This window comes from Anomalospiza imberbis, chromosome 1 (genome assembly GCF_031753505.1).
Source record: "Anomalospiza imberbis isolate Cuckoo-Finch-1a 21T00152 chromosome 1, ASM3175350v1, whole genome shotgun sequence".
In the NCBI taxonomy this organism is placed as follows: Eukaryota; Metazoa; Chordata; class Aves; order Passeriformes; family Viduidae; genus Anomalospiza; species Anomalospiza imberbis.
Window position 1 is genome coordinate 43037290 of NC_089681.1, and position 21278 is coordinate 43058567.

Consider the following 21278-nt stretch of genomic DNA (forward strand, 5'->3'; position numbering starts at 1 on the left):
TGCTGCCTGTTTAGAAAAGTTTTTAGAAGCTGTATAAGCAACAAACACTTAAAAGAGCACTTTTATTTTTTCTAGGCCTCTCTCCACTCCCAATCTGATGAACTAATCTTAAAGATCTAGAGAAAAGAACATTCTGACCTCATCTTGCATTTATGATTTCAGTGTAGAAATAATTTAATGTTGTTCAGTGTTGTGAATGTATCACAATGGAGTAGCTTTATCCCTTCAGCAAGTACTTTTACATTTGCACTACAGTCATAAAATGCAAAGCATTTGCTTAAGGAGATAAAATTATATTACAATTTTACAAGTACAGGCTGTTTTAGTTTTTCTGTATAAGTTCCTTTGGCTATTAGAATGAAATCACAGCACTCTTTATCGTTTTGCATATTAAAAAATCCCATCTTCTGAAAAGTGTCATTACTTACAAAATAATTTGATTTAAAGGTCATGAACAATGATTCTGCTGATACCTAATCCTATTTGTAAACCTTGAGTAAAGTCAGTGAACTGAGAGGAACTACAGGGAGGGAAAAAAAAAAAGTGTGAGAGGTACTGGAAATATGTCCTGATTGTCTAAATAATCCAGTGGCAAAATTATAGGTGGGAAGTGCTTAATTGTATGAGACATTTAAAAAACCCCACACACCAGATTGTGTTGAAGAAATTTTGTTATGGTCTTGAGGCAAAGAAGCAAAACTGTCTTTTTCTTTTACAAATTTAGGTGTATGCAGGGGATTAGCTCTGTGCCTTTAGTTCTGTGCTTAGAAGATGCTGTCTGTGTTTGCTTTCAGGAGGTGGTGGTACAGCTTGCACTGGGTGTAGGCTGCTGCTTGATGTATCACTGCACAAGGACTGAAGGTCACTTTGTTCCATATAACCAATTCACCTGACAAAAGCAGGATCACAGTTTCCAAGATATATTTAAAAAGAGAAGGGAAAGGGTAGGGAATTAGGGGATTTAAAACCCCAAATTGCAGGTTTCATCCCGTAAAGTACTGGGCATTGTTGCTCTATTTCAGTAAGACTTAAATATGCTTAAACCTTTTGTTCAGGGCTCAGCATTTAGCACTGTTTAATCTCAAATAAATAGTTCTTAAAAAGAAGAGTGATATTTTCTCACATCCACAGATTTCAAAGAAAAGCTATGTATAAAAATTATATTATAAAATTGAGAATTCAATTATGATTTCACAGTTAAGCATAATAAAGACAGGAAATCAAAAAGGAAAAAAAGGAAATCCTCAGACTCCTCATTTGAGGCCAAAGCTGTGAACTTATACAGAAACATGGGATAGGATGTGTCTTCTGACTTTCCACATCTTGTTTTTAAGCTGTGGGTGTCCTGTTGAGATGAAAAGGGGCTGTTGCATATTCACCATTCATCCTCTTCCAAACAAGAGGGTAAACAAAGAGCAAAATTCAGACTCCAGTCTTGATAAAGGTAGATTCTACCTTTGAAAAAGCTAGGAAAGACCTAAGAGAGTGGTGGGGGCATTTTCTGCTAAGGGCCCTAGAGCTGGTTATTCTACTCAAGCCTTAGAAGTGTGCTGCTCTGCTTCTGGTATGTTGCACTTAAGTGTTGTTTCTTAGTTAGGGTAGACCACTTAAATACATGACCTCAGCTTTCATTTTATTTTATCCCCTGTTGTAGCATGTTCCACCTGGGTTCACTAAAACAGTTGCCTTTTCCTGGATATACCCAGGGATATATGGATGCAATAAGAATACCTGTGAGCTCTTGGATGTTCCAGGAGATCTCCAAGCTTAGCTTATTTAAATTGCTTTTTTTACTTCTCATCCATGTAAGAGGGTGTGTTCCTGCTGAGAAAATGTTTTGGCTATTCATCTGAAATAAAACACAAGAAGTTTTTGCTAGAATTGAAAAGAATGTGGTCAGGAATAGAGTGGGCCCAATTTAGTAACTGGGTGTTACTTGTTTAGGGTGCCAGCAGGGGAATCCATTCCCTATCCAACAACTAAATGAACTTATGTTTTGTACCTGGCTGAATTTCCAGGAACACAGGCTACATTATTGTTAAATGGAAATTCTGCACATGAACACTGAGAAATGAATGATTGCATTCTAAGGGCAATATTTACTGGTTTCTACAGTCATAGCTTGTGAAACAAAAAAATAAACAGGACCTTACTTTCATTAACCATAATAGTAGTTTTGCTATTTTCAGAGCATTAATCTTGCTGTTAACTGTTCTTTTCAGATTCTGAGGAGACAGCATGTGACAGGAAAAATCTATAACATCATTCAACATCTGACTATATGCCCCTTTTGCTCAAAACCAATTTGCATACCTACAAATATCAGTGTATCTCTCTGGAATCAAAGGTGTAAAATATTGTCTTTCAAGCTGAAAGTTATTTAAGCAAAGATTTTTCAGTATTTGGGAATTCTGGCTGGATGATTTCAAAAGCAAAACCATATGTCGCTTACATGATTTGGCATTTCTCCAGTTGGACAGAACTTGAGTGGAAAAGTGGAAAAAAAAGTAAAACCTAACACTAATTAGATGATAATAAATACAGGTGCTATACTGTGTGGTGTAATTCATCTTTGTAGCAAGCTGTGGGATGAGTCAGAGCCAGCAGATTCTGAGGGATACTGTTTTGTGTTTATATATTCCTGACACATGCTAAAATCCAAATTAAGGTTAAACTTTAAAGGGTTGTGTAACACTGAGATACTTTTCAAGGTTATGGAGGTGTGATATTGCATAGCCATGGAAAAGGAATTTTACAGGGTTTTTTGGTTGGGTTTTGTCAGAGGGCTTCTCATTGTAAATGCAATCAGTGTAGTGCCAGGATAAAATCAGTGATTTGATGATCATTGAGAGATCCTGGCCCAGGCTTCCACATGCCCCCAGTTTCCCAGACCTCCCAAAAATTTCCTTACACATTCCAGTCATTAAAGTGTCTCCCCAACATGGAACCTTCCCTCTCCAGCCAAATTCTTGGCCTTGTGTGGTTTGCCAAGATGAAGTTAGCTGGGACTAACCTGCCAACTGTCCTGTATAACTTGCTGTAGAGGGAAAGCTGCTGCACATATTTCCACTGTTTCATCCACTGCTACCTTCCCTGCCTACAGGAGTTCTGGCTAAATGCAACCCCTGGGCTCCTTCTCTTTCTTGCGTCAGAGACCTTTATGGAGGTTCTTTTCTTTTCAAATTTCCAGAGAAATGGATGCAGATGGTGTGGATTTGGCTCATCTGCGGCCAGATCTTTTGTACTTGGATAGGTTAAGCTTTTACATGTACTGAGGGGACAGGTATTGCCTGATGATGGGGTGTTCAGTGTGTAGCCACACATGTTGCATGTCCAAAAGTGAAGGACAAAGGAGGCAGGATTCCATCCTGGGCAAATGAATGGCTTGCAAACATAATTAGAAATTGAAAATTCTCAGTTGCTATAGCTTTAAGATGTGAGCTCACTGAGACATGCTTTTACTGAAATAACAGGAGAAGACACTGTCATGGTCCAGCCTCCAGGAATTTGCCACAATAATGTGTTGTGTGATTTGGCAAGAGAAGTTAAAACACAAAGAAAAACACTCTGCATGAAAGTTTGATTGAGCAATTAAAAATTTGTAAATAATTGAAATGCAGGAGCTTAAAATGCTGTCTATTATTCCCTTTGAGGAAAAAAAAAAATCTTTGAAGCATAGGATTCAAACATTATTCTGGGGCAGAATATAGCTGATATTTACAGTATAGATTACTCAATTTTCTTTTGCCTGATGATCAGGGCTCCCAAAGCTTATTGTGGCTGTTGTGTCATTTGTGTAAGACACGTGGCTGCTGTGCCTTGCTTTTTTCAGTGCCCCCTCCCCCACAAGCAGAACCCTTTGAGCTCCAAACACAGATGTTACACTGTGCTCTTTGTGTGCATGTGTGTATGAGCATGTGTGTGTATGAGCATAAAAACGTGCCCAATATGCTGGAAAACTGAAGCTGAAGCACAGGACTCGGCTTGTGAGTGTATTACAGTGAGACGTTAGTCTGAACCAAATGTAGAACTAATATGTATGAAAGAGCAGTGGTTGAAAAGCAGCCACGCTTAAATCAGCAATTTCATGTAAAGAGGAATGGCAGTTTCATTAAATAATGCTATGATCTCTCAACCATATTCTTAACTAGTAATCTCCCCACAGCAAAATACATAGCTAATCAACCTCCTAGCCTGTCAGTAAACTTGCAGGGGAATTAAATCCTGGAGGAAGAAGCCTGTAGCCCCGGAGGAAGGCTGAGTGCATGTTTCACTGTCGTCTTTTCAGCTCATCTCAGTGGTCCCACTGCTAGAATGTGCTCTGTTGTCATGGCAACCCCATCTCCTGCTTCCTACAGGAAAGATTAGCTTGTACTGTGCACTGGAGAGAATTTAGGGGAAGTCAAGCTAATCCCTGGGTGCACTGCAAGAGAAAGGTTGGACCTCGCCTGAGGGATGCTGTATCTGCAATGATAGAATTGGCCTGCCACAGACACTGGTATTTAAGTTGAAGAGCAGAATTCACAGTAAGTGTCAGATCCTCCAGAGAGGAATATTGAATGAGGTTTTCTAAGTCTTGGTGAAGACTGTCCCATGCAAGCAGTGGAGTGACAGCAGGAGGCTGTGTGTGGAATACCAATATGTTTCACCCATTCAGGTGGTATTTCAAATATAGATTCAAAGCCTCAGTTCCCTGGAAACTAGGTGATAAAATTTTAAAACATCATTGTGAGATGCGCACATAGAAACCTGAAGCGTGTCTCATTTGGTGCATAAAGCTGAGCAAGTGATGATGAGCGTGCCTTACAAATTGTGTATGCACTGTGCAGGGTGCTTAAGAATTCCTGACTGCTGAAAAATAAGCGGGAAAGCATGAGGAAACTGGTCTGTGTGTGCTGCAAACCCAACTGAAAAAGTGCTGAACTATCAAATTAAGCATAAAAATTTACACCTCCTGATGCAGTCTTATTTTTTCTTCATATAAAAACCCAAAGAATGAGCTTTTTAAAGGTGTAGTCATAAAACGAGCTTTTCTTTGAGAAAAACTCATTTTAATGTAGCTGAATTAAGGTGGTGTGTGACGTGATGTAGCGTGTAAAATTTGTGTTTGTTTTCTTGCTGGTAGAATTAAACAGAGGATATTCTAGCTTTTCCATTTCTGGTTATTTAAATGTTCTGCTTTTCTTTGATATGATCCTGCATTTCACTTTAATAGGTGCTCAGGATTCCCAGATTTAAACTAGACTGTTTGCAGTAAGATTTTAACTGTCTGCTTTTTATTACTGTCAGCTTTTCCTAAACTAATTTTTCCACTAGTTTACATGTTCAGCCTATGTATTCTTGCGTTTTTAGTATGCATGTCTTTTCTGGTTTTAATAATAAAAAAACCCCATTTATAATTATTTAATGGTTATTTTCTACATAGCCATACCCTCTAACTTACATCTATTATGCATATGTGTTTTACATGTATGAAATGTATGCATGCTTGTGTGTTTTTGCAATACTTACAAGCATATACATATGCAGACAAGTGGAGTCTTTGTTTTAAGGAGTCCCATGAGTAATTCATGATAATATAACACTGAGGAAGTTAAAGAACTGTTTTCACCTTGCAGGATAGGGATTTTCCTCCTATCTAAAAAGCTTATTGCTGAAAAATGCTAGTAAACACACACTCAGTCTGCTTAAAGAAACAGCATATGCTATGTGTCTCTGTGTGTCTATAGAGCTAAAAGCAGAATCATCTTGCTGATATGATAAAGGAGCACTGTGTTACCTTTCCAGAGTTTTGGGTCCATGGCATGGGTAGTTAAGAGAGAGTGGTTGTTTTTTTTTTCTCCTCCCTCCCAAAACAGCTCAGAAAGAGTCACACATTAGCTGCAGATTCGTTAGCAATCTGTCTTCTCTTCAAACTTCTTTTTTTGGGCTGTTTAACCAAATAGTGAGAACACTGATAATCAAAGAAACTGTGTCTTCTTTGCAGTTAACAGACTCAGTAGCCAGTGTACATCTATTATGGAGGACTATAGATTTAAACATAAAGGGTATGGAAGATTTAAGTCATCATTTAGGCTGATCCTTAAATCTCTGGTGGACATATGAGTAATAGAGATTCCACAGAAATGTCAAGCAAAGTGGGGATCAGGGTAAGAGCAAATTCATCAAATAAATGCTTTTAATTGGAAAGAGCATTATGAAATTATTTTTTATATGTATCAAATTAAATCAGTGATTTAAAAGTCCCTTCTGTGATTAAAAAACACACTGGCAAAGATTTCCCTGAGGTTTCATTGTGTATTTTCACCATCTCTGTGAGGATATGTTTTTGGCTGTTTATAGACTTTAAAATAACTGAGATTGTTAAATGTGCAGATTTTCTACCTTGTGTGTCATTTTATTAAATTAATTAACTGAAAAGTTGGATATATATATATTTTTTTTGTCTCAAGGCAATGATTTGTTTCCATTTATTTTTCTCCAGCATTTAACTTGTGCTAAATGGAGTAACATTGGCTGGTCAAACATTATCTTATTCTGTCTTCTACAAAGTGTGTGATTTTAGGAAACTAGTCCAAGTTTTATTAGGAGCTTTCACAAAGGGACTTGAATTTCTTATCAGCATTTCTACACAAGAGTAAACAGGACTTCCTGCATGTGAGGAAATGCAGTGGGCTTCAAAGCATGCATCCAAACCCATAGCTTGTGTTCACATTCTCTTCCAGGGAAAGGGTGTGAATGCTCCTTGTAGCAGTGGGATTGTATTACACACTGGCAGGTACAGTTGGTAGAGGCTGCTCACACTCAAGCATTCAGGCCACCAATCTTGAGGAAATTCCTGTATAAACTCCGTATCAGTTAAATAAACTGAAAATCCTTGAGTTACCAGAAACTAAAAAGCAAATTTGACTCTATTTGCTGTATACAAAAATGCCAGTTTCTAAACTTTTAAAAAGACCAGAACTTGTGTGTTCTGCCGGGACTTCTCTTTGGCACTCTCTTGTTCTGACAGCTGCTGGCTTCCCTACAGCAGTGGGTGAGTGTTCTCTGCCCAGGCTTTTCTCTTCATTCCTTTCCTGCCCATCATTCCCACTCCCAACAGGTATTACACTCTTCCTGAACTGCCTGCTCCCTGTCCCACTGTGTCCCAGTGTTCAGGCTGTCTGCTGGTCAGATGTTGGACTGGCTAACATAATGCTTCCTGATGTGTCTTTTCCATGCATAAAAGCAAGCAGGATAAATTAATGTATATGCTGATTGATCAGAACAAGGTTTTGAGTTATGGCACCAAACAGAAAACTATTGTCAACAGTGTGTCACTCTATTTCCTTGAAATATTTCTCACTATTGCAAAAATAGCCCCCAAAACTTGTACAGCACAGCATCTGCCTACAGCTTCCATTTGGAATTAATGATTAAGAATTTCTTTGTCTTTCACTGAGATTCTCATTCAGGGAAAAATAGATAAAATGTTCAGCACTTACAGGGTGGTACACAGCTCATTGCAGAACCTGGCTATCTTTTAACATCCACAAGTATAAAGCCACAAACTTTATTCTGTCCCAGAAGGGCTCTTGCTGCTGATATTCTCATTAAATCAGTAGCAGAAATCACACTTCTATACTATATATAGATGTCATATGCAATGTCTGTGTGTCTCTACTTATCAGAGATTTATCCTACACATTTTAATAAGAAATCAGTAATAGTGATCATATTTTTTCTTGGTTGCAAGGCATCTTATTTCATGAGGCATCTCTGCCTCTTTATAGCCTTATTTCCTTTAAAATGTGTATATATATATATATATATAAAGTTTCCAAAGACACTGTAAATGGTCAGTTTGATGGAAGCAGAAGTGGACCACAATGAAAGAAGTGTACCTTCACTTAAAACAGGAATTTTAAATCTATTGAAGTTTTTTATGTCTTTAAATATATTGATCAATTTTTATTTTAAACTTATCTGACATATTTTAAAATATCTTTTTGTGTTAAAAGTTTGTCCTAATTTGAAACAGTAATAGCCATCCACATGAGAATATTTTGATTATTTTAAACCTCCTTTGTCTTCCTTTTCCCCTCAAAAGAAAACTTCTGGAACCACTGATTGTATGTAAATGGCATTAATTTAATGGATTGAATTATTTCTCAGGCTGCACATGCTGGGTCCTATTGTTTCGAGGGAAATTGAGCTCATATGCATCCAAAGGTAGATTTTAGCCCAGTGTGTGATGTTCTTCTGGCCAGCTTTCTAGCAGTAAATGAAAAAGTGCTTTCTCAGTGCTATGCTGCTGGCTCTGAGGCTTACTGCATAGTAGGTCCTTTATATTAGCTAAAAAGCTAAGCAAAACAGCAATGTTAATTTTTAACAGGGTCGAACACAAAGGGACGGAAACCAAGAATTGCTGGGCAAGTTCTCTTTTCTAACAGTAGTTGAGATACTACATGTAGTCTATCTGGCAGCCCTAATACTGAAAGGAGTACAATTGTTTTTGTCGTAGCTCCATTATTCTAATTTTTTATGCTGTTATCATAGTAATCTGAATATTTTTGTCTTTTCCAGAGGCTGTTTATTAGGTCATGACAGCAGGTGGCTATAAGGAAGATGAGAGAAACACATGCATAGTCAATGCTATATTTTTTTTGTTTTTTAGATTCTAAATATCAATACCAATAATACCAAAATTTCAATTGCAGCAGAAAGTTATATACAGTAGGAATCCAGTGTTTCTGTTGTTCTGTTGCCAGAAGAGTCCACTGGAATTTTTACAGGGGATGGGAGGATGAATGTGAGCTCAGGATATGAGTGATTGATCTTTTCACACGTAGCATATTTTATTTTATCTTTGCAAAATCATTTTTGAAAATAGATTATTATCTGTATCCCTTTAATGGTCTCTCTGTGGGTGAATAATGGGTAATTTTGAATTTGTCATGTCCCTAGTTGTTATGATTTAAATTGTTGTCTGAAACACGCTGAGGAGAAGACAAGTGCTGTATGTGTGGGTTGACGGCAACCACTGATTGCACCTGTGATTTGTGAATGCCTTCAGTCAGCAGCAAACTAAATGGGATCTGATCAAAACTATCATTTGGATATTCAAGTCCAAGACCAAGAGTGCTGTGATATTCACTAATGTCCTTCCATTCTGCTCTTTACTACTACATAAACTACTGAAGATTGTTTTAATGGCTTCTATTGTGGTTACCACTTGATGCATTCACAGATTCTGTCCTTTTTACTGTCTGCAAATGCGCTGTCAGCATACGTTCATGTCTGACACAAAAGCTCAGATTCTAATCCCTGTATTTTATCTTCAACTCCTGCATCAGCAGCTGTGGTGTTGAGTTTCGCAGGGACTCCTGGCATAGGAATCTCCAGAAATTGCAGATTGCAGTGCTGAAGTTAAAAAAAAATGTTTCTTGGGAAAACAGGCCACTTGAGAATTGGCGGATGGCATCTACATAAAATGGGCTTAGTGTTATGATTTCCAGTTGTTTTCACCACATTATTCAGCTGGTTTTGGTATTTTTTGGAAAATATTTCAAATTAGAGCTGTCCCAGGTGTTCTTCAACAAAAGAAGATAATGCTGAAATTAAAGCAGTTCTGAGAAAAATTTCATCTTCAAAGGCTTCTTGAGTGAGCCTAAAAGGTTTTGGACCAGTATTTCAAAAGATTCCAAGAGCAGTTTTCCTAGGGTGACATTGACTGACAGGATTCCAGTACTGGAGCCACTATATTTGTCACGGGGTAATAAAGTGGGGGTTTTTCTTTTAGAAAGACTGTGCTTTGACTCATCCCAAATGTTTTTTTTTAATTCACGTTTTGCAGAATCAAAGTTGATAACTGTTTCTTTGCTCAAACAGGTGAAATTTAAGTACCTGAACAGACATATAGTTTGACCTGAGTCAACAGTCTTCTGAATGCTGGAGCCCATCAAACTAACTTAATCAGGGGTGGTAAAGTCATGCTTTCCCCAGATTGTTTTGTAATTTGGGGACCAATGAAATATCTAGCTCTGAAGTTTCTGATGATTCCTACATGCAGAATATGGAACAGTCTCTGAAAGCTGCCCTAACCTGTATCACCAGGTACCATCAGCAACAAATCAAATTTGTTTTTGAAGTGCAATTAATAGATTTGACTGTGGTGTGTTTACCATTGACAGCTCTCCTTTAGGTTGTTGGCTTTATTTGTTGCTATTGCATTGGTTGTGCTATTTCTTCTGATGCCAGTTATTTCCAATTGCAGAAAAGGAAACACCTGCTTGTGTTCTGTGAAAGAGAACACACTAAGCATTTCACTCTTTTGAGTGTTGGTCCTAATGTTTGCTCTTACATTGGATATAAAAGATAAATTCCCCCCTCCCAAGACTATAATACTTATTAGGAATAACGTTCTATTCGTGATCAGGGTTGAAATAGTGTGTTTCAGAAGTGTAACTTTTCTACTCTATGCAGTGGTAAAAACTTTCCCCCCCAGAAGAAATCAGGTTAATCTGTTCTCACACCCATCTTCAAATCCATGTTCTGCTTCTATAAATTTCTAACTTAGCTTTTGAAAAATACAGTTCTCTCAGAAATTGTTTGTAATTATTATTATTGAAGGAAGGTGATCATTTTATGAAGGGGATGTTAGGAATTGCAAAGTAATGATCTAGAATTTGAAAGAATTTGTCAGGATTCTGTTGTTTTGAGGGACATTTGCAATTTAACTAAGCAGAAAAAAAGATTAGTAGAATTGCTACTTATTCTCATCATTGTTTTTTTTTTTTTTTTTTGCAAACACTCTATTTTCTAAGTTTTCTGGAAGCTTGGGAATAGGTCTGCCATACAGCTGTTTGACATACATCTGTTTCTGTTTCAAATGTGCATTTCAATTAGATTAAAGTAGCTATACAATGCTGATCCTTTTAAAATATAAAGTATTCCATGGGTCAAATAATCTTGTTTACAGAATGTAAAGGGAAAAATATTATAGATCAGATTTTGAGATGTCTTCATCTTTACTTCTCTATTTAAAATGACACCAGTATCTGAGTGCTCTTACTCCAGGCTTCCCTTTCCTCACCAAGCTAGCTTTGCCATAGAGAAAATCATCTGCGGACAGAATTCTTGCTTTACCAGGAGCAGCTTATTGGTTTCCACACACAGATCTGTTAGGCCAGCCCAATGGTCCTTTTTTGCAATTCCATGCTGCCCTTTATTCTCAGTCAGTCCCACATCATAAGGAGGCCAAGCAGGTATTACAGTTGGACTCTTTGGAAAGATTTTATTCTTTTCCTTTTTAGTGCTCTGACATTCAGCAACAATTTGTACATAAATAGCTGTTGAAATTTGAGTGAAAATAGGACTGATTTGCTGATATTAAAATATTCTTTAATACCATTGGCAATGTTGCTTTATCAGTAGTGCAAAGCACAGGAATAGCACATGCAACAATTAATGCTGTGTGTGCTCTGTGCTGTTGCTTAATTTTCCTGGGCTAACAGAAGCCCTTAAGCGAATTAGAATAATGGAATAATTCTTTTACTTCCTAAGAAATCTCACCAGTCTGCAAAGAATAGCAAAAGAGCTCATGGTTTCTCTCTGAAGGGTGGTATTCTATGTGCCCTATTTTCTGGCCTTTTTGAGTAATCTGGTTTTAAGTCTAGCTCTCAGTGATGTTTCATCAGGGGCAAGCTGACTGCCTCTAATGAGAAGAAAATTTTTGAAAGTTACTAAATAGTATTAAGTTCAAGAACCTGTAGTGTATTTGTTGGCATTAGTTTCCCAGAAAGGAAGTGTAAAATGATGGCCTTCATGCAAAAGTTTTCAAGTGCATGAAGTTTTCACTTTTTAATCTTTCATTTCCAGTGCTGTTCATTACACACTCTCATACTTGCTCTGTTCCCCATCCAAGCAGAATCCACTGCATATCACTGGGAGGGAAAGTTTGAAACAAGAGATGCATTGCTTAGTCAGGTGGCTTAGCAGAGAAAATTTCAAGTCCACAGCTCTGGTGAGGATTAGCAGTAGATATGCCAGAGCTATATGTCAGCTCCTTTGTGAAGTTTTTGAGCTCTGAGTCATGATTACTTGGCCTGACAGCAGTATTGTGACAACTGACGATCTAGAAAAAACGTTTTTTCCCTTTTTGTATTTTGTGTTCATATTCCTCTTATTCTAGTCCCTTTTTGGCCAACGTATAACCAAATTCTCATCTGTATTTTGGGAATTGTGAAAAAAAATTACTGACATGGATGAAAAAAACATGGTTGAGTTTTTTTTTCCCCTGAAAATAGTTTCTGCAAACAAAAAGGCATGTTTTAATTTTGTCAGTCAGATTGAAAATCAACACCTGTAGGATTATAGGCAAATTGGGATTTAAAAGTGGTGACTTTAATGAAGGTAGGAGACACCTTCCTGTAGTGTTTATACCTCATGGGAGCTCTGCTATCTTCTGTGTAATTCCATCCGATTGGCGTCAAATGCCTCACATCATGGACATTTGTGGGTAGAGTTTGCAAATCTGCCATTTTTCAACCCAAGTTATATTACATACTTCAGGATTCTTCTGACTTGGGCCATATAGTTTTGTAGTAGGAAGGAACATTACTTGTTGTAAACTTCCAAACAGATTCTAATATCTTGAGGATGATAATGTCTATACATCTCATTTGGCAGTTTTGGCATTCACTACCTCAGACAGATTTTTAGATCAAAAGGAGGTCAATCATCAGCACTGCTTATTTTTCTGCCTTATAATTATAGTCAGTATGCTAGAGAGGCTCCAAATAAACTGTGTCCTTTACCTCAGTGGCAGTATTTTTCTGTTCAGGTAGCACTGCTGACTTTTTTAGCACTGCTGACTCACCACCTTTTGCATTCTTTTGGTGGTGTTTGGGCTGGCACTTAAACATTGGAGATGCTGAATGTTTTTAACTTACACTTGATACAGTAAAAAATGCAATAGGAAAGGCATAATGGGTATAACCATTCAAAAATGGTGGCTTGCCAGATGAAGAAAGGCCAAGTCTGTTATCAAGTGCTGCCCTGTGTGACCAGAAGAGTGTTTTTATTTAAGGAGTAAGGAGACCACTTACTGTTGTTACCCATGGCATGCTCAAAGCAGGAAACAGTAATGTACATGCTGTCATGGACACTTAAAAGCATTTTAAAGTGGCAGAATCAAAAACAAACAAAATTGAAATGGGATATATAATTTATATCCCTTAGACATGCTTATTTGCTGAAGTTTGTAATAGCAGGTTTCCAAGCTCTGGAATTCATTGAATTTCTAAACGTATGGTTTATCTGTAATAGAGTTGTATACTTGACTCACAGCCACTCTGTCTCAGCAAAAACATTAATTGCATCACAGCCACTAAATAAGGAAAGAGCAACCCTTATGGGGTTGCTACACATTTGCAAGGGTTGCAACCCTTATGGGATTGCTCTACACTTGCATATTTACTGTTCTGACTTCTCAGATTTGCTAACATCCACTTTCCTAATGTATTGAGGAAGTTTTAATTGACATTTGATAACACTAGAACTGCACAGAAGAACAAAGGCTCTAAGTTTCTACTTTCTATTCCACATACTTTTATTCTACTTCTTCCCAATTGTATGTTTATTGCCTATTTTTAAACTAAATTTCTGTATGTGAATATCAGAGGCACTTGTTTTACTCTCTGCTGAGGTAGGAAATTTTCCTGAAAGCCTCTCTGTTAATGTGAGTGGAGACAACTGAGTGGAAAGATTCTGACAGGATTGTTCCAGAGTGAAAAACAAATGTTTTGCAAAAAACTACTTCATTTTGCCAACATTATGAAATGAAAAAAAAAAAAAAAGAAAATCATAGGAAATATTTTCACTTCTATTGAGGAGTTTTCATGTCCTAGCTTTTAGTATGCAGTTGTAAGTAACAATAAAATTGCCTTAATTTAAGTAATACAAGTCTTTAGATGATACTTTTCTGTGTAAATAACCAACCAAACAAGAAAATTAGATTGTAATTTTGAAACTCTGAACTACAGAGTGACAAAGATGATCATGAAGAGTCTAATGAGTCTGAACTATTAGAGAAATATAGTTACTGAGAGTTATGCTGTCTCAGTTGAACTATTTTTGTTATTATAGAGATACTCAAAATATTGGACTGACAGGGTACTTTGATCTCAGTTGCTCTTTGCTTTATATGCCTAAATAGTGATTAGCATCTACTGACAATGTGTATAAATTACAAATAAAAAATAAAGAATGCTTACAAGTCTTCTTCAAGATAGTTCTAAAATAAAACTTGAAATACAATAATAGAATCCATTGAACTTCAGCAGAACTCTTGCTTTTTGTATATCTGGGAATGTATTGGTATATTTTCCCAATTCTGCCTTGTTTTTTTTTTTTTTTTTTTTTTTTTTTTTTTTTTTTTTGTTTGTTTTTTTTGGTTTGTTTTTTTTTTGGTGGGGGAGGTAAGATTTTTTTCCTTATTTCTACTCTGTTGTGGTAATCTAGTGACAAGTAAAATATTAAGACATATGCTTTTTCATATTTCTAGAGGAAACTTCTACTAAGCTCTCTGGAATACAGCAAACAGCCAAATCCAGCAATTTGTACTGTAAACTTTGGGGACCCAGGTCAGAATGTGGGGTAAATGTTGTTAAGGACATATGAAGCTCAAAGTAGCCATTTCTGCTTATTCTTATGGCTTCTCCCTCCTTTCTCTCTCAGTTTTACTGATGACGGGGGTATAAATGAGCCTTTCCATAGCCTCTGCTCTTATGGAAGAGTAGGCAGCAATTTGCTGAGGGGATGCAGAGCTGTCAAACAATTACTTATTTTGCTTGCGCTCAGGGCTTCCAGAAAGAAATTCAGACTGACATCACTGTTTGAACCCACTCAACACACTAAACCTGGTGGGATATATTTTAAAGGGCTTTATAAAAAAAATCCAGGCTTGGGGGTATCCAGTCTGCACAGAACTGCCTCTACTGACCCTAACTTGATCTGTCCTCTTTGCTTTTGTTTTCTGGCAAATCCTGATGAAGTAAAATTCAACAGTACACACCCACACTACGTCCAAATGGTAGATAAGTTTAACATAATTCCTTTCTGCTACATTTGGGTTGCAGTTTTGGCACAAAATATGCACCTACATGTTACTCTTTGTCTGCTACTGGCACAGCAGCAGATTCTTCATGTTGCCAGGAACAGTGGCAGCAGCTGCTTATGCTAAAGCATAAGCCTCTTCCTACTGGACAAAGTAGAGGAGAGGGCAAGATCTCTTAGGTTACCTCTTTTTTAAAGAAAAAGCTTCACTTTTCTCCCTTTCACAATATGTTGCAGTCTCAAACATTTTTGTTGCGGATGTGTTTTGTGCAGGGTTGGAATTTTAGTGACCCTCAAACATAAGAGTCCTATTTGCCTGCCTGAGCCCTATTTGCCTGCTTGTCTCCCAGCCTTCCTCGGTTCCTAGCTTCTTATCAATAAACTGCTCTGCAGTCTGGAGTCCTCTTTGGGATGAGCATAAGACAATACCTCTGGCACCACTGGTGTTGTCAGGCTGAGAATTGTTCCTGCAGTGCTTGCCCAGAGGTGGAGCTCTAAGCCATGTTCTTAGTGCCAGATGACATTTTGCCTGTCAAATATGATCCTATATGAGTCATAAAAACTTTAGGAAGAATTGCAGTTTTTATGCCTTGAGAACTGCTTGATAGAGTCTTTGCCATAAAAAGCACCCTGGAAGTTTCTCCAGAGTAAGGGGAAAACCAGGGATTTTTCTCCCCAGAGGCAGTAAGGGCTCTGTGTTCTGAAGTGTAAATGCCAAAGAGCAAGGACGAGCTAGATACAGAGTAGTAATAAGGCCACTGTACACCCAGTGAGCTTTCAAACTGGTTTTTTATGCAGTACCCTCCTAATAGACATGCTCCTTCATCTCCTTGCTGTGCATATGCAGGGACAGTCACTCTGCAGGCAAAAAAGTAAATGTGCAAGATTTATAAATGAGCCCTTCTATAATGTTGTGACTGACAGGGCAGTATGATTTTTCTGACGGTTGTTGATGTCATGGAGTGGCAGTTGTTCACTGCTCTGTTATTTAGCATTATACTTGAATAGAATAGCTTCCTGTTTTGTGCCTCCAACAAGAAGAGATGTTTAACCATGGAAAATTGTGAATTACTGAAATGTTTGTTTAATAATGAAGGAAGATTTACAGCTTGTCTAATGCTGATTCCACTGTGTATGTGCATGTGTATATCAAAATTACTGTACTCTTTTTGACAAGGCTAAGGATCAGTTTTCTCTGTTCCTTTTTCTTTTCATAAATGTATGCAGTGACTGATCATATGAAGTAGCTCCTGTCCTATTCCTCCACCACTGAAAATAACATCAAGGAATTTGTTGATAAGTATCACTGAAAGTGATGGACATTTCAGATTTAAATTCAATGCAGTGAGTTTCATAGCTGAATTCACAGAAGGCAATGCCATCAGGAAAGCATATATGTCAAAAGGAGAAAAATAATTGTTATTGTTATTGAGGTTAACTGAAGAGGACAATTAATACATGTTCTTGTAATGGACCAAATGTAGTCTCACTGGGAATAAAAGGATGGAGCTCTGTGCATACCACCCTTCTCTGTCCTCTGGAAAGGCTCTTGCCCACCTCTTAATTCCTGTGCTTTGTTTCCTTGATACAGGACAGTGGAAACAGAAAGAGTGGCAGTAATTTATTTTGAGGAGCAGAGAATGGTGCTTGAGATTAATACAGGTTCAAAGAAAGACTGGATACTTGGAAGGAAAAAACATGTTGAGCATCAGCACATAACTAGAAGCCACATCCTGCTCAGGAAAGTTGTGTTTGAAATGATAAAGGGCTCAGCAATCCACAAGAGGAAGAATTGTATATGCTCTTCTCTAAACATCTCCTAATAACCACTGATTAGGAGATACGATATTGGACTAAATGGGTTTTTTATCTCACAAACTATGACCATTCTTATGCTTTATGAAATGGGAAGGTCTGAGATCACCTTTGTACCTCCATTAATTCAACCCCTGGCTTCTATATAACAATATGAAAGGGAATGGAGATGATGAATAGATAGGGTTGATTTGGACTGGCTTTTACGTTATGTATTGAACTTATGCTTCAAACCTGACTTGTGATGTAAATGAAGCATAACCAAATACATAACTGTGACAAATTAGTATTAAACAGTCCTTGTGAAAAGTGGTGGGAGTGAAATGTGTACTTGCCCTTTTATCAGTTCATTTAGAAAAGTCGCTATAATATTTTATACTACAGAAGTTTCTGTGAGTCAGCGATGTACACCACCTTTTGTCTGATTCATGGTGTTCCTCTTCCAAACCTGTCTGCTGTCTGTTGCCACCAAAAGAGTGTTTTTTTCGTTAATCCCCATTAGGAAGGTTGCCTTGGTGTTGTGGAATTGTGGAAGGGATTTAACTCAGTTTATAATGTTTGCTTATGCAGTGTATTATTTTCATTAGAGTTGTATTTTAACATAGGAAAATAAAGCACATGCACTGTTGAAGCCACAGGTTAAGGAGAATAGCATGGTAATTCAAAATTGGTCTTGAACCTGCCACTCTCTGGTCTGCAGTACTGCCTCTTGCATGTGACCATATTCAAATGGATTGGGTTGCTAAGGGTGTAAGGTGGTGTTTTCAAGGTCTGGGCTGATGGTATCCAGCTCAACAAGACTAAAGAAACCTTCATCATCCAGGATTTTGGTAGACAATCTTAAGAGTGGGTGTTATGACAGCCTGCATTTGCACAGCAAAAAGTTTCAGTCTCACTCATCCCACTCAGCTCATTCACTTCCAATCTCCTCCTTTTAGAAGGAACAGTTACCCATCTTGCTGCTCTCAGAGATGCTCTGTCGACAAGCAGCCCACTCAAAATGTTCATTTAACCTGAGTGCCTGGTACCTCAGAGTTTTCAGGCATCAGTGTCTGTCTGCATGTGGACCCTCCCCCATCTCTATTCCTTAGAGCAGAATGAACAAAGTGGCCCCAACAAGTGCCTTGTTCTTTTGATGTGATTATTCAGGCTCCTTATTACCAGGAGTGGTATTGGTTTGTAGGGTCCCGTCATGCAGTCAGACTGTCTCAAAAAGCCAAAGGTGTTATAAGATTAATTGCCTTGAATTACCATGAATCCTAAGTAGGATTTCTGCCCTTTAAGTGGAGCTGAAATTCCATGTGGCTGTATGATTGCAGGACTGTGCCACACTACTGCTCTTAGAGCTGAAGCCCAGCCCTGTGCATTACTTACTAGTAAAATATGTTTTAGGTAGTTGAAATGCTAACTGTATAAACTGTTAAAGCATGCTCCAAATCTTAATTGCATTCTCACCTAAGAGGTAATTTGAGAGAGGGTCAGGATATAGTCAGGGATTTGTCTTTATGTAGAATGGATTGCTAACTCATTCCTGTCTTACCTGCAAGGAATATGAGAATTCTGGATGATTTAGAGTATGAAATTGATAGCTAAGAGATCCTTTAGAACATCTGGAGATTTTTCTCTCAAGGAGACAAGTGAGAGTATATATTTGTACCTTGGATAGCGATTCACAGTACTTCAACAACACTTATATCAGAATTCAGATCTTAAATATATGCTCTCAGAAAACAAGTGTTTGATGAACTTGTTATTCCTGCAAGATTTGGTGCACACTTCAACTTGCTTTCCTTAAGAAAGCACTCTTACTGAGAATGGTGTTGAGCATTTGACATATCTGGTCTGAAGACAGCTCTTTCTGGGTAGAATGACTGTATGTTGTAACCAAAGAATCTCTAATTCTAGGTATATATATGTATATATATATATGTATGTATATATGTTGTTGGCCCATTCATAAATCTAGAGATGGTAGGAGAATGTAGGAGAATGTAGAACATTCCTATAAATTAAGACCTAGTTTCCTGCTCTAAATGAGAGTGTCCTTAAAATACCAACTGCCACTGATATCACCTTGCAGAATCTAAGATGTACAGGGAAATTGGGTTGGGGCAGAGATTTAGGCCATGGTAATGTGAATGTCTGTGGCAGATAATTGAAGTGAAGGATGCAATAGTTCCAAGCATCAAAACTTAGAGCATCTGTTTGCTTGGGCTTTATTTGGCATTGTCTTTTCTTCCCCCATTTCCAAATTTCCTTCAAAAGCAGAGAGAAAAGCTAACACAGTGATGACTGCAATGAGCTAGGAATCTGGAATTCTCATGTGCTCAAAAATAAAGCTGGTGTGACTTTGTATCTTGCTGGTCTCAGTGGGATCTGGAAGGAGGAACTGGAAGCTGTAATGCAATGTGATAAGACATTAACTTGAAGTAAAAAAAATACTTTAGATCTTGTTTTGAAAATTAGACTCATAGAACTGTAGAACAGCATTCCACTAGACCAGGTTGCCCAGGGCACCATCCAGTGTGCCCTTAATCACTCCCAGAGGTGGAGCATCTACAACTTCTTGTGGCAAGTTTTTCCAGTACCTCAGTAAAGCATTTCTTCCTAGAATCTAATTTATACCTACTCTCCTTCAGTTTAAAGCCGCTACCCCCTGTTCTGTTGATTACCTCTGATGTGGAGAATATTTGGACTAAAGGTGTCCAAAGGGTGTTGTTCAGACTGGAGCACAGGATCAATGTGGAGCAGTGTGCAAGGTGGAAGAAGGAAGTGTTAGCACCAAGAGGTTTAAGAAATATTGATCCATGAGTGAGAAGTCTGTGCCTAAGCCTAGAAAGTGTCCTATGCTTCAGCAAGAAGGTGGCTGCTGCCTGATCCAAAGATATCTTCCCTCTGCTCTTAGAGTGTTTTGCTGAGGGGTGATGCTCTTTAAATCCTGGAAGAGGATCTCTGCATAGGTGAAGGAGGCCCCACTTTGCTGTTTTCAGATGTGAATACATATTTTGCAGACAGACTCCCTTTTCGGGCTTAAGTAACAAAACCAGTTGTAGATTTATTTGCAGTCTTCCAGCATTCTGGGATAAGGGCTTGGCAGCTGCACAGTTCCCAAAGACATGTCCTGCCCTGAGCAAGCAGCATTTGATGGCTGATTTTCTGTCATTGCTGATACTTGTGGGTAAAAGCAGCTTCTGGGTGATGATGAAGATGTGAGCTCATCCCACAGCCTCATCTATGACTACCCTAATACCCAATGCAGGGCATGGGGCCTCTTTGCTTCCCCCCACTTCTTAGCTCCCAGTGCTTGTGGCAGGCTTCTCTTGAGGTCTTTCCATAAAATTCACCCCGCAGCAATGGTTCAGACAAGATGGGATTTGAAAATATGCTGCCCTCGCCTCAGTGGAGTTTTATACTGCACTCATCAGCCAGCTGTGGGAAGGGAGGCTGGAGTGCCCTCTGACCAGCAGTGGGGCTGAAGTGAGCCCAGAGATGAATGCTGTGGTTTGCTGAGCCTCCTGTGGGAGGGCAGCTCTGCAGTTTGGTCATGGCTGCTGCCCCACATGCGCTGGGCTGGGGTGGATCTTTCCTCTGGGCTGGACCCCATCTCTATGGAGTTCCCAACAAGGAGCAGGGGCCAGTGGCCATAGCTGAACAAAGCCCCTTCTTCCTCAAGCTCTTCCCAAGCCACTGTGCCTCTGCGTCTGTTGGATGGAGGGGTAAGAGAAGAGTCTTTTGGCATTCTCAGTTCATTGTTGCTGAGGTTGTGATATATGAAGGTGACAAAACTGTGAGCAAACTGCTGGTTCCAATGCCATCTCTGCTTTAGGTGCAGCCCCACTCACCAGCTGCACCAGCACTGTCAGGAGATGAGGTCTCACCTCCTGCCCCTAGCAGAGGCAGTTGCCACTGGGGAATGTGATCTGAGGGACAGGTCTCCATGGATCTGTTCTTGCCCCTTGGCATCCATGTCATGGCCATGAGTGCTTGCAGTCCCTGCAGGCCCAGGTGTGGTCAGGAGGTGTTTGGGCTGTGGTTTCCTATATCCAAGGATGAACATCACTTTCCTCTCCTGGGCGAGACCATCTTGCCTTTCTCCCCAAACCCAGTCATTCCTGATGTGTTCCATATTTATGATTCCTTCTGAGAAACTCTTGCTGTAAAGTAGCCTTATTCTTAGCAAAAATAGACAGCTACCCAGGGAGGAGAAATGTACTCAACCTTGTAATCTGGTTACCTTGGTAACATCTGTAAGAAACTATTACTAAACCACTTTCTATTTATTCTTCATCTCTTTTATGGAAATATGTATTTCTGTTTACTTGACAAAAGTGTGATTTATACCATACCCATTGTGGCCATTCTCCTGA

The 21278-nt window shown here is 38.6% G+C and overlaps 1 protein-coding gene across 10 annotated transcripts in view; it reads left to right on the plus strand.

Moving 5' to 3' along the window:
• NOL4 (nucleolar protein 4) overlaps positions 1-21278 on the plus strand; it is a 189125-nt gene that overhangs the window by 85631 nt on the left and 82216 nt on the right. The window contains exon 1 of one of the 10 annotated variants that reach the window (XM_068189568.1): positions 4380-4526. The exons of the other annotated variants lie outside the window; for them this stretch is intronic. The gene's annotated coding sequence lies outside the window, so the exon portion shown is untranslated. Of the gene's footprint in view, positions 1-4379; positions 4527-21278 lie in introns of those variants that run through there. 10 annotated transcript variants of the gene reach the window in all.